The sequence below is a fragment of the Pararge aegeria genome, chromosome 24 (genome assembly GCF_905163445.1).
Source record: "Pararge aegeria chromosome 24, ilParAegt1.1, whole genome shotgun sequence".
In the NCBI taxonomy this organism is placed as follows: domain Eukaryota; kingdom Metazoa; phylum Arthropoda; class Insecta; order Lepidoptera; family Nymphalidae; genus Pararge; species Pararge aegeria.
In genome coordinates this window covers 8887127-8901673 of record NC_053203.1, presented here as the reverse complement: position 1 = coordinate 8901673, position 14547 = coordinate 8887127, and the positions used below count along the sequence as shown (strand labels likewise).

The 14547-nt window shown below is 37.1% G+C and overlaps 1 protein-coding gene across 8 annotated transcripts in view; it reads left to right on the top strand.

Annotated features, from left to right (window-relative positions):
* Window positions 1-14547, top strand: part of LOC120634427 (plasma membrane calcium-transporting ATPase 3) — a 281705-nt gene that overhangs the window by 122194 nt on the left and 144964 nt on the right. The window contains exon 1 of one of the 8 annotated variants that reach the window (XM_039904956.1): window positions 5460-5682. The exons of the other annotated variants lie outside the window; for them this stretch is intronic. The gene's annotated coding sequence lies outside the window, so the exon portion shown is untranslated. Of the gene's footprint in view, window positions 1-5459; window positions 5683-14547 lie in introns of those variants that run through there. 8 annotated transcript variants of the gene reach the window in all.

Here is a 14547-nt window from a genome sequence, read left to right as displayed (position 1 = left end):
AAAAACTCTGAAATTCGTGGGATTCATCATTAGAAATACAAAGGACTTTAAAAAGTCTTCTACCTTCTTCTTCTTCTTCACTTTTTAATTCGATTGTACGAAGCAAACTTGAATACTGTTCTATTGCATGGAGCCATGTATTTTATCAAATACACATGAATAGGATAGAGAGATTCCAGAAGAAGTTTTTACGGCACCTTGCATACAAGGAAAACATTTTAAAAAAGGTCAGTACCTACGCTGATCTACTGAATTTATACAAAGCGTTGTCACTGTCTGATCGCAGGGACTTTATTCAAATTCAAATTCAAAATTCATTTATTTCAAGTAGGCCTTATATAAGCACTTTTGAAACGTCAAGTCTGTCTGTGTGTAGTGACACTACCACCGGTTCGGAAGGCAGATTCTACCGAGAAGAAGCCGGCAAGAAACTCACCAGCAATTATTGATCTCTCTTTTCTGAAAAGTAAACAGAAAAATAGACGGAGGGATCGATTGCCCAAATCTGATGAGCAGGGTGCGATTGGCGGTACCAAAGCATAATGCAAAGTCGCATATTATGAATAAGCTAACGTTGATACCTAGAATCGCTACATCAAATCTGGGCAGATCCGCTCCATTGTGTAGAATAGTTGTTACCTACAACAAATTGGTTGGAAGTGCTGGCTTGGATATTTTTCGAAACTCCGCCCCGTGTTTCAAAAATGAAGTCAAAAAACTTTTAAAAGTACGGCAAGATTGTTAGTCATTTATTAATTTTTTATTTTTTTAAGTTATTTTTTTTTTCTTGGTTATGTAAGTACCTATTTTAGGGTTTTTTTTTCTCTTTATCATTTACATTTCTTTTGTTTAGAGGCTAAATATCACAAAATTTGGTGGTAAACAAAGAGTGTCTTTTGTGTTATGCTTGCTGAGTTAGCCTTTAAGTGGGGTGCACAGCATTATAAAACAATTGTAAAATGTGTCCATATATTAAGATAGGTTGTATACACGTTGGCTTCCTAATAAATTCATAATAATTTTTAATGAGAAATGTTATGAACTTTTACTGCAATAAATATCTTTTTTACGACTACTTTTTGAAGTTGACTCATTCGCGTACGAAGTCGCGCCGGTCCGCTAGTAATTTTATAAATGAAGTTCGATTCGAAGTACTCACTTAATCTTAAGCTAATGCCCTAGGCTGAAACATTTTGATGTGTAAACCGGAAAAACAGTAACCCGTCTTCCAAATGAAAAGCAAGGACGAGAATGCTTACTCGGATGTTAAATCAGCAAATAATACCACCGTAGTTGGTACTTATACAATTGATACAGATATCTCTGTAAGCTCGAAATAACGAATGAAAAATACTAGCGGTCTCAAGAGTGCGGTTAGCACGCTTGTATGTTATGTGGCCCTCGTGTGATAAATGTTTTTTTCACTTTCATTTTTTTACGAGACTTCACGAGACAGGAGCGATTTCTCCCTTTCTGTTTTTAGGTATCACAATAATTTTTATATCACAATTGTTATTAACACGAGATCTTATAGGTAGCGTAACATTTTTGGCTTTACTCGTTGTCAAATTTTTTCCTTGTCGATATTGTTCAGCTCTATTTACCTCTTTCACTGTTGCATTTTTGTAGTATTTATTTATGTTAATCCCCACAATAGAAACTACACAAATAATAACTTATGTATTATTTGTATTTTTTGGAAAAAAAAAAATCATTGTGCCAGTATAGAAAGCGGGCGGGGCTACCACTAAGTGGCGCGTTCTTCCAGACAACTTGAAGGTCAAAGCACAAGTCGTAATTAATAATGAATAAAACTGAGCGAAACTATTGATTACTCATCAATCGTGGCCAATATTAAAAACAACCGTGACCTAGTTACCTAACGATGGAAACTAAATGACCAGCATGAGTTATAAACTAAACGGGATAGCGTTACAAATAAACAATACATAGTTTAGTGCACATATAATGCCAAGTTTACAATTGTGTAATCTGTATTTACTAACAGATCTAGATTGTACTACTCTACGTTATCTATAACTTCTGTTGATAATCCGTTAAGACCACCGTTATAGATTGAACAATATATTTATAATGTATTGTACTTCCAACCTCCCTAATTTCTGAAGTCGTTTCATTAATCTTTATAACATAATTATTTTAATCACATGTTCATTTGTATTTTCTTTAGGAAGCGCTTACCTATCGTTAAGGGGAAAAGCCTCAAAAAGTTGAAGTGACTGATAAAAATGATAGTAATATAAAATAAAGACCTGTTTAAACCGACATTTAATATTTAACATGGCTAACAATCAACTTCTCATTAACATATTATCAACTTATTTGTATTCGTCAGTTACGCAATTAATCTTAGAAATATTTATCACTTCCCCTAAATTTAAGCCATCAAAGAATTTTCTTGCAGAGCATTCGTACTTGAGAGGTTTCTCATATAATTCGAAGCCTGACAAACTCAACAACGTTGAGAAGCTAAAATCATCCGCCGCTTTTCTTGTTTTGCTTTTAAAAAGTTCAAATGATAAGATAGACAGAATATTCATTATAATGAATTGTATGAATATATATAAAATTATTTATTATTTTTATTTATGAATATTTTGGTTATATTATACTATCGGTAATTGTTTAGAGTTACAAATGTAGTTTGAGCTGTCACATATATTATTCGGCGTACCAATGCTTATTCATTGCGAATTCGCATTCCAAGTACGCCCAAATCGCGCAGGTCAAGGCATACTTCAGCGCCAAGCCACATTACCTTTTACGAGACGGGCACGACCGTCTTTGCATGCTTAAGGCTTTTATGAGAAACTAAGAGAAATTTTACCGCCTTCCAACGAATAATATCTGTTGTTAAAGGAATTCCTACCGTGCATTTGTCTACCTTTTGTATTTAAGCTTTAGATTTATTTATCGTCGTAAGTTTTCTGTTGTGCGAATTAAAATGTGGTTCTAACTGGTTTTTCTTTTGTTTCCAGGTAATGATCTCTCTTATTGGAAATAAAGATTGAAAAGATTTTCCACCCACGACACTACTCAGGTACTCGATAGTAGTAATATATCTTTAAGTTCAACCAAAGTAAGTAATTTATAATTTTAGTAGCAGTTTTCATGTTAAATTTAAAATTGACATGTGACATATTTAAATTTTACAAACATCGGGTTCGACAGGTGACCTACCATAATTATTTTCTCCTTTTATATTAATTCAATTATGATTTTATTGATTGACCGAGCAGATGGCCTACCTGATGGTGAGTGGAAAACCAATAAGGACGCATGCTAGGAAATCGACCTGAAAAGTACCGCCCTTAGCACATCATTCTTAAGTGAAGATTATTTGACAAAAACATTTTATTAAAATCGGTCTTGCCTTTTTCGGGTGTTTTGCGAGACTAACTCACGACAGTTGATTTTTAGGTGTATAGATGTCCAATTTTATGTATTTCAAATAAGTGTTTTCATGTTTCCATGTAACTAATCTAATTTTGCATTCTAGTATCTAGTAATCCTCGATCTAGTTTATGAAGCAAGCAGTTTCGCTTCCTTCTCAAGGGGATAATCTCTTGTTAAACCATTCCTCTCATGTCGAGTTAATTTGGTTTTCATACCTATTTCTACGAAAACTTCAATAATTTCTCAGAATGTAGAATTTTTTTTTTTTTACTTATGATTATGTTTTGAAATTTATGGAAGTTACATGATCTTGGTCCGGTTCCAGTTTGTGGTCAAAGAGAAATTCCGGACGTAAGTTTCCGAATTTTGCCTATGATTTACGTGTTTTAGATACAACTTTTTATTTTTGACACATGGTTTATTTTTTTTATTTTTTTACTAAAAACTAATCAAAGTCAAAGTCAAAATTATCTTTATTCAAGTAACCCATAGGTGGCACTTTTTGATGCGTACATTACATGAGAACTATACGGTAGTGAGACGATGGCGATAACCATATTCGTAAACTTAAAACTAAAGCTACGAGGGTTCCAAACACGTACTGGTTTAAGAAGAAGCCCTCAACAAACTTAGCCGGGTGTTTTTTTAAACCACAATCCTAAGTGATGACGCTATAATTTTTTTTAAATATATTTGGTCTTTTCCTTAGTCTTAAAAGTCTTAAACATTTAGTTCTTCCATTTTGTATTTCATTTTCACTATCATTGTTTAAATTTGTATTGCGATTTAAAGATGTCTGCAGAATCTTTGAAATGTGGTACCTACTCGAGGAGTCTTAAATAGTTTACTCCCAGCACGCAGCCACGCCTGCAGCTTTTCGGAGTTATGTCCGTTTAGGAAACCTGCATGTCTAAGAGTTTTCCATGTGGTTTAAGACGTGTGAAGTCTACTACGAAAACATGAGTGCATAACAACGTACGCATCCCTTTTTCTGGCGTAGGTATAAAATAAGTCAAGGTACACCAATTTTATTTGATCTTTATAATACCGGTAATCAACTTAATGGTCTTGTGAAATATCGTAGAATTTATTACTTAAAAGATTTCATTACGACATAGTATGGCCGGTGTTACGCAACTTACTTGATTTCTGTAGCGAAAAGTATTCAATGACCCAATATTCATACCGAACGGAATAAGTCTGGATGTTAATGGAATAGAAGACGAGAATAAACTACAATAGTTTAATACAGAAGCTATCATCCACGCCAGAGCGAAGCCTGATATAAAAATCTATAAAGAGACATACCCACTCGTGAGTTTATCATACAAAACTGATAGCGGTGAAAGGTTTCTAAAAATAAAACCTTATATGGATGAGACTTTATCTGCGAAGCAATTTGCTAACCATATTATATAACCGGATACCGTTCCTTTACGTCTTTAATAAAGAGCATATATTGTTTGCAAATATTGATACGATAAAATCTCCAGTTTTATGAAACTACTAGTAGTAATAAGTACTAGGAATTCACGGGAAGGTAAGAGATGCAAAAGTGGTTGGGGTAACCTTGATACGGACTAAACCTTTACCTCTTTAATAAAGAGCATACATTGTTTGCGATACTGATACTATAAAAAACCTCCAGTTTTATGAAGCTACTAGTAGTTATGAGTACTAGGAACTCACAGGAAGGTAAGAGATGCAAGAGTGGTTGGGGTAACCTTGATGCAGCAGCTGAGCCGGCCGCGTCTGCCCGGGCTGACGTTCGATTTTCACTTGGAGCATCAGCGCGCCCCTCTCGCCCGGGTGGGCGTGGTCTGCGGGCCGGTCAATAGCACGGCACCGCGCTTCTCGCTCGCTCTCCGTCGAAACGCGTATCGCTGTCCCGCTCCCCCTGGGGATGATTGAAACGTCTGATGCCGCAGGCGCCCCGCGCTCCCCCTTATCAAGGACGTTCAGTGAATCCGTCCCTCTCTGCCGCGATAGCACGTGTCCCCGTTACTATTTCATAATATAATGTGTGCCTCCCTGGTGCCGCGCGAAAATTCTCTAGCAATTATGACTCAAGTGCCTGATGAATTAGGTGACCAATTCGCGTGAAAGGATTGTTCAGCTCTAAGCTATGAATATGCTAAGCTTTAGTGGACATTTCGGTATCGGTCGGTGTGCAGTGATATGGAGATAGAGGAGTTTCTGGGAACATCGCGTTGCATATTCCGTCCTCATTCTCTTGCCTTACTAGTGCTCTCAGCGTTTAACCAGGTAACGTAATTGCACATTATAATACAAATGTAGAGTTTTGTTTTTAATTTTTCTTATGTAACTACATTTTATTTTGCTTCGTTTCGAATATTCATAAAATTGAAATAAATAAAAGCCGTTTTTCAAGTGATCTAAAAATAACATATAAATAACGATTATAACAGAGCCATGTTTATTAAATTTGCTGATTAACGTCTACATTTCCTAAGACTATTCGAAATAAAAATTCCTCGAAGTAGACTTCGTGACATTTGCGAATGAATCAAATATGGGCGTGACGAAGCCACTTTTGCAAAAGTAATTCTTCCACTGTACATCGATTTTTTTCATACGTATTTTTAGACCACACTCTATATCGGTTGCTATGTTGGCCGGATGCCTTATTTATTCCGTCGGCTGTATATGGCCACGGAATTTATGGCAAAGTTGCCACCAAAATGTCGCTGCAGCATCATTAGATTTCCATAGACGCCGCCTGGTCGACGCCAGTTGTCTAGACGCTAAATAATTATATCGAGCCAAGAGAGGCGGGTTCAGATGTGAGTCACCCAAATTCGTCTTAGGATCGATGTACGTCTCCATTTGTCGAAGAAGGTCAGAGTGTAATCGAATACAGCCTAATGTTTGCTTTGAGACCCGCCGAATACGATACGGTGTTTTTTGTATTGATTTCTGCATAGTAGATATGTCTGCGGTTTTACTTCTGTTTCGAATTGTGGTTTTATTAATATATCGTGTGCCATTTTGTAATAGCTCTAACTCTGTGTTAATACCTACGTAAGAGGTAATTTTTCTGAAGGTTCAATTTATGCTGGAGTTATCAATAGCCTAAAATAGTCCAATGCTGGAGTAAAGGCCCTCCCAACTGGAGGTTTCGCCCATAGTCATAACGGTGGGCGCACTGGTTGGTGATCGAAGCACATGGTAGTAGTAGCACAGAGGACGCTGCTGCCCGTTATCTGTTATATTCCCTTTGTCGACTAGTACCTCAGTGGCATGCATAGAGTACCATGTGACATCGGACAGGGTATGCAGATGATATAAAATGAAGTAAATCTCCAGTACGAGTTTAAAAAAACTTAAGGATAGGCATTGTAAGAGTTATAAAAGTTTACCCTTAAATAGTTATAACTCGTACTGGAGACTTTCTTCATTTTATATCATCTGCATTCCCTGTGCATACCCTCTATGCATACCCTCTACGCCACACGGGGAAAAATGGTAGTAAAAACTGTATTCTGGTCTTACCCCGATTACCTGCCTGCCGTTACCACACGGCAAAAAATTTGTTTCTGAATTAAGTTTAACTAATGCTCTTCAATGTTTTTTTTTTTTTTTTGGATGGATTGTCGTAAATTCAGAATTTACATTCGCAGGGTGTTTGATTATTGTGTATCTATTTTCCATTTAAATTAATAAATTTTCTTGAGAAATTTTGATTAGTTTTCAAAGATTTTATAATTAGTAACTAAATAGATCTTAATGCAATAACAAATTGTTGTCAAATCTTTGTTACAAAAAATCGAATAAAAAAAAAAAAACAAATAATCGAGCGATCCACTGTTTGTAAATTGAACATTAGTACAGGCTTTATAACATAAGTTACGTTAGGTAAATTGTACAAGTTAGTCTTACTATGTAAATACTAACTCCATTAATGGATATGCCACTAACTTGGTTAACTTTACATAACCAATGTTTATAACTAGATGCTGTAGGTTGTAGTAAACGGATTGTAAATGCAAGCGCGTTGCAATGGTGTAGAAAATGCGATAGGAAGTAAATACAAATGGCACAGTGGTTTGAAGCTAATGTAATGGTTCTTAATGGAAAAAAAACCAAGTGTATAAAATTCACATTCATCATAATCATATCAACTCATTACCAGACCACTACAGTCTCTCCCAGGTTGATGGACTCCACACTTCTTTGAGAACAGTATTGAGAACTTTCAGACATGCAGGTTTTCCTTCACTGTTTGATATTTTATTTGCTTAAAAAACGCAAATAACTTGAAGAAGTCAGAGCTGGGATTCGAACTCCGAAAGTGAAGTCGAAGTCCTACCCAATGGGCTATAACCGATCCAATTAGTGATTCGTTAAAGGAAAATGCATACAATTTATTTAAAAATAAACTACGGGCTTCTAGATACGTCCTATTCATTCGCTTTACAATTATTCATTGTAAAGTCAACATCTCCTGAGTATGCTCCGGTTTCGGAGCGAAACGTGCGTAGAGGGTACATTGCCGAGGATCAGTTTGGTGTGGAGTATACGGATTGAAGAAATTATAAATAACACCATACAGATTCTTCTGCTGTTTGTGGAGTTTAGCAAATTAAGCTTAATTTTCATATCATCATTGGGGATTTCCGCAAAGTAACGCCTGCTTCTATTTAATATATAACATGAAACGTCCTATTTTTTTTATTAAGGTTTAGGTAAATGATAAAAAATCTCGGAATTATTGCCCTAACCGACTTCACTTCTCAGAATTTAACCGATTTCTCTTCTAATAATTTTTAATGCGCCAGTGATGTCGGCTGAAATTTTGCTGTTTTATGCGTTTTTCTCCAATCCGCACTAGGCCAGCGTGGTGGCCTCAAACCCGTCTCATTGTGGGAGGAGACCCGTGCTCTGTAGTGGGCCGGTAATGGGTTGCTGGGAAGATGATGATGAAGCACCATTATAAATGTATAAATGTACTATGATGTTTTAGAAAAGCGATGTGGTTTCCGTGACGTATCCCATGTACAGTTTGAGGAAAATTGTCACAAGAACCGCAAAATACCTACCTAAGTGTCTAATTTTAGTTTTACCGAGGTCATACCATCATAATTTAATATCAAGTCATACCTCCATCATCATCCGCAGCCTATTAATGTCCCACTGCTGGTCACAAGCCTCCTTTCTCAGCAGAGACGAAAGCATAGACCCACAACGCTGCTCCAACGAGGGTTGGTGGGCTTTAACGACTATTAAAACAAGTTAGACATAAAAACCGAAACCGACGGCTTAACGAGTTTAGGTACAGGAGCTGGCACCGCAATTTTTTTAGCTCCGTGCTAGTCCTAAAAAAATTTGTAACATTAAAAACACATTACTTGAAAATTTCTCGTCCGATCCAGAATTCAAACTAAGGACTACGTGATTTATAGTTAAACATGCTTACCAATAGACCAACGAGGCAGTACCAGTACGTAAAACTCATTAATCGTAGATATAAGTCAAGGTGAATTTGACCCAGAAATCCTTTGACATTTGAAATAATCGAAACGATTGTAGCTCGCGTGAAATTACGTAATCATTATTTGCTACGAAAGGTTTAACATAATTAAGCAGAATCTATCTATAACCCTTTCAACATCATTATCAAACCTTTACCGGCCCACTTCAAGGCATGGGTATTCCCTCAGAATGAGAAAGGCTTTAGGCTGTAGTCCACAACGCTTTGTGACTTCGAACTTCGGTAGCCTTCACAAACCTTTCAGAACGTCACGGGAACCTCTCAGGACGCAGGATTCCTCGCGATGTTTTCCTTCACCGTTAAAACAAGTAATATTTCAAACTCTTTAAATTATTTTAATTTACGCAGTGCAGAGAATCGACCCCGAACGAGAGGCCGAATCTCTAACCACATGGTTTTTAAAAATCTTTTGATCACAAGATACCCGACTTCTTGGGGGAGAGAAACGTATGGGTTATGGGAAAAATGGGTTATGTAGGATCTCCCGGGTTTCCTCTCAGAATGAGAAGCGTTTAAGCCTCAGACCACCTACTGTGGATTAGTAGACTTAACACACCACTGAGAACATTATGGGGAACTCAGGCATGTAGGTTTCCTCCTCAAGATCTACTCCTTAACCGTTTAAGCAAGTGATATTTAATTGGCGGGGATCGAACTCAGTCTCCCTTATGGAAACTCCAAGCCCTAAACACTAGGCTATCACCGCTCTTTATGAAGCTAAATTAAAGGTTTAAAGTAAATGTGAAACTATAATGTTTCGATTCTCGATAGTGACACAACATTTTGCGCGCAAATCTTTACTAATGGTAAATTTCAAATCGTTAAACACATAGGCAAGCCATTCACAATGACATCATCTTTTGAACCTGATTCACGATTCGTACAAGCGTCGATTGCGGCCACATAGTCACGGATAAGAACGTCGGGTAGCACGCCTAAGAGGAGACATTTTACTGATAGCTGAGGTCGGGATATTAAGGCGTTACTAAACTAATGCATTTATCGTTTAAGGTTTGAAATAATGTTCGTTTGGTTTTCAACGTAATTTATTAACTGGCATTTTTAAATACGAAATGAAACCGTTAAACTTCGAATGACCCCTTTAAAAATCATATTTCATGCACACTATTATCATCCAAATGTGTGTATTTGGCTCCGTGATTTCCATCGATGGAAAAGCCAATGTACTGGACATTGGCTTATTCATTGATGTAAATGTGGTCGCATAAGCTTTGGTTCTTAAGAGAGAAAAGTTCAATCAAATAGATATCATTAAACAGTTTAAAAGCTAAAGCACCCACAACTGTTGATATTGTCATGACGTCTCGAAATGCTTCTTTTGATTGAACGCAACGCATTTTTTATTACTAATTTAGGAAAAAGATGAACCAAGGTTTTTTTTCTCGCAGAAACATGTTGGCGGCTTGCTATACTCAGCGCGTATGAAAGACGTATCCGCAAAGAATTGTTTCAATGACAACCTAAATTTAATAATTTGGACCTAGTGGTCCGTTACTTTGGCGGCCATTATTATCACCATGCTTCACCTATTCGTGTCCCACTAATGGGTACATTCATCTCTAAAAAATGAATTGCAGCTTAGACACTCAACGCTTATGTTTACCTACAAGATTGCCATTTACACAGGAAAATATCAGTCGGTTAATATTCTACTTCAACTGGAATCTTCAAGCCATGTCTGTAAAACATGGTTGTGACGGACGGACGGATGGAGCGACAGACGACAGAGGGCCCAACCAGCCAAAAATTTAAAAAGCGACCCTTTCCTAGGTAGCAGCTGTGTAACTTTTTAGAGGACCATAAACATTTTGTGAGATAAACCGCCCACAATTGTTGATATTTGCATGACACCTCGAAATGCTTCTTTTGATTTAACGCAACACATTGTTTAATACTGACGCGGCACAAAGATCTACGTCATGGCCACTGGTTGCAAGGAATATTTGCCAACTTCTTTTATAGATACGCGTAGATTTGATGAATGCCTATTTTTATACCCCTTCCCTAAAATGACGGAGGTTATTAAATGTGGTGCTTTTTTGTTTGTGTCTAAGTGGTCATTTAAATAATATACATAATCATAGTATATACATAACCTTGGCGACTGGACATTAATCTGGACTTCGCCAAGGAGTCGCATCGAGTTACTGATCGTTGCTAAGTCGGAAGGTAAAATACGGCGTCATCGCGGGCCACCTTAAGTCTCCCAGAGAATTCCTGTCCAGTCTCAGTTTAGGCAGATCCAGTCTCAGTGTATGACAGTTGCTGTATCAATAGCCGACCAAACCAAATGAAAGCCTTTAATAAACAACGCTACAAAAGCACATGAATTCAGTTTTAAAAAAACGCCAAATACTAGAAGAACGCCTGTTATAATAACAGCAAAGCTCTCTTAGCTCTGAATCGATCTCCATAGAGAAAGGAGACCTGTGCCCAGCAGTGTGACTTGAATAGAATAGTGATGATAAAGATATGCACTGAACATGTAAATGGGCCGCAAATGTATCCTTAAAGTGCTAAGATACAGACATTAAAATAACATCACAGCGCGTCGCTCAGACGTGATTCATGCATCACACAAACGCCAGAATCGTTTGTAGTCACCACAGTTACATACGACGTCGCTCACAACGTTTTATGCATTGAAGATAAAACGCCCAAGGTCGTGGATATTTGTGCGATACTCCTAAACGTTTCCTTGATTGATCACAACACATTATTGTTGGAAAACTAAACTTTCAAATAGATCTACGTCATACTGGAAGATGGCCACCTGCTGAACTTCAAACAGGTGAATCAGATGTTAGATGAATTCCTGGAAACGATATTGTTGATGTCTTTCGTCGGTAATTGGTCAATTTACGGAGTTCAGAAACATGTTACAACAATGTTAGGTGCCATCGGAGCAAATCAAACTGCGCTTGTTAAAAAATGTCAACCCAATTCATTCGTTGGACGCTAAACCACAACTTAGATTCGGACACCTTTTAAACCTAAGACAGATGAATTTTTTGTAACTATATTGTTGTTGTTTTTTCGCTGTTTGAGTTAGTTCAGAAACATCTAGGAAACGTTAGGTGCAACCGTAGTAAATTAAGCTTCGCTGGTAAAGAAACGTCAACCCGAAGGTCGTAACTGGTTAGATGGATTCCGAACAATGAGCCATTCGAATTCAAATTCATAATTCAAGATTCATTTATTTCAAGTAAGTGAGTAACCTTTCTCTAGAGGCACGCTGGAAACGCCAAGTCTGCTTGTTTAAATTGACTCTACCACCATTCGGAAGGCAGTTTCTGCCGAGAAGAAGCCGACAAGTCTCAGAAGTTGTTCAGCATAATGAGTAATATATGATAATAATGATTACTAAGTCAAGAGTACGTGAATAAAATTTACAGTCCGTTTGAGTTTTTTCTACTTAAATATTTATAAGATCCTGATAAATAAAAAGTTGATTTATTATGGAACTTAAAAAACCACAATTGGAATCTAAGGTACTTGAATCTTTGTATGTCAAAATCGGCGTAAGGTACCCTCTATCTTTACATACTTATTATGAAAGATTTAATATCATATCACGAACATAGACTTTAAAAAACAATACCAATGCAATATAATAGTGGAGCTACAACAAAATATCTTTAAACATAAATAAATAAGACTGCGAAATGGCCTTCCCATGCTTCCACGTATTTAGGTTGGAGGTATACAAGCAAGCGTAAAAAATTACGACCCGGTTCTCGGGCAAAATTCTATTACGCAAGTTATGTAACATCGCTGCAATTTCATTTGCACATAATAAGTGTATATGTAGTATAGTATGTAGTTACATGCTATATTGAGTATTATTAAATTGCTGATTGCCAAAAGTTTGGCAACTTATTGTGTTTCTATTTCTGGAATAAAGGTCGTTAAAGGAATAATTTTTGGTCGAATTACATTCATAAGTCTCAAGGTCTTTATATCCGTCTACCCTATGTCTACTTGTATAACATATTACTAACAGTTACCCGCGATTTCCTTTTCGAACAACTTTTGATACGTAAATCTTTTCATTAAATTCTTTTCTGGATTTAGAAATGCAACAAAGGTTTTTTGAAATCCGACTGTCAGTTCCAGAGATAAACGCGTTTAAACAAACAAGTATAATTTTATCAGACCGACCCGGACGTTGTGATCCATATTCGAATAGGCTGACGATCTACCTGGCGCAACGGTGAGCGCTGTGAATTTAAGTAGGAGGTCGATTTTCGGCAATCTGGTCTGGTCTGGTGGGAAGGCTTTGGCCTATACTAGTTACTACTCTACAGACTAAGATGTGCCACTAAACGATTTAGTGTTCCGGTGCGATGTCGTGTAGAAACCGATCAGGGGGTGTGACTACCATACACCCTAATAGGTTAGCCCGTTACCATCTTATACTGCATCACTTACTACCAGATGAGATTGCAGTCGACGAATAACCTGTAACGAATAACAAAAATGCTTACTAACGAGGTAGTTATATAATAACAATCTTTAAAACCAACTTTTTTTAGTTAGAAAATTGGTCATGTCAACCACCGTGCCTGTTAAAGCACGTTAAGCCATCGGCCTAGGTTATTATTACTAACGTGTGATGATACTATCTTTTAAACTCGGATTTCTTATGACGGTGAAGGGGAGACCTGTTCCCAGCAATGGATCCCACTTCTGAGCGCAGACATCTCTTATATTATAAGGCCGAAGGATACTGATTCATTTCCTTTGGACACGCTAGCTGCGAATCAATTGACGAAGGTACTTGGACTTTAAAATAAGAGGCATTGAGTGGCACGTGTATAACGGCTATACCGTTATCCTTTAATATTCAAGGTATAGGACGCTCAAGGTTTCCTTTAGTATTTTCCTTATTTTACTGTCTTAGCAATACGCAACTTCCTTACGTTTCGCCTCGACACGTTTATTAGTTTAGGCTTAACATGAGTATCATGAAAATATTATAATATAACACTCACCTACATATAATGAGTAGGTAATATTATTCTTATCACTTAAAAGTTGATTGCACATCATAGCGCAAATTTTTTATTTATTTTCTTAAGTCTTACATATGTCATTTAAATGGCAAGATTCCATTACTTTATAAATGGCAAGATTTATAAAGTAATAACCCAAGCAGATGGTATAAATGATGGTTTTCTACCCTTATCTTCAGGATAAGTGTTGAAATGCATCGTTTATAAACGGAGAAAAACTTCGCTGGGCATGCAAGGAACACGTCTTCACCCTGTGCACGCCACTGGGCACAGGGTGAAGACGTGGACGTTCTTACCAGGGTATGCATACAACAGTAAAATTGCATAAAACAGCAAAAATCCTCCTCTTGTACCAGTTATATATAAATTTTAGGGTAGGCAGTGCTTTGTGCATGTATGACGTGCACGCCACTGAAAGTGCCACCCTGTGTCTATTAACTCGATTAGTATGAGGCGTCAAGCATCATGTGACTCTAATTACTATGGTAAAGTTGCCTTTCAGACCGGAACACAGCAGTGTAACAACGCTGCTTGGTGGCAGAAATAAGCATGATGGTATTACTTCCCCGGAAAATATTTAAA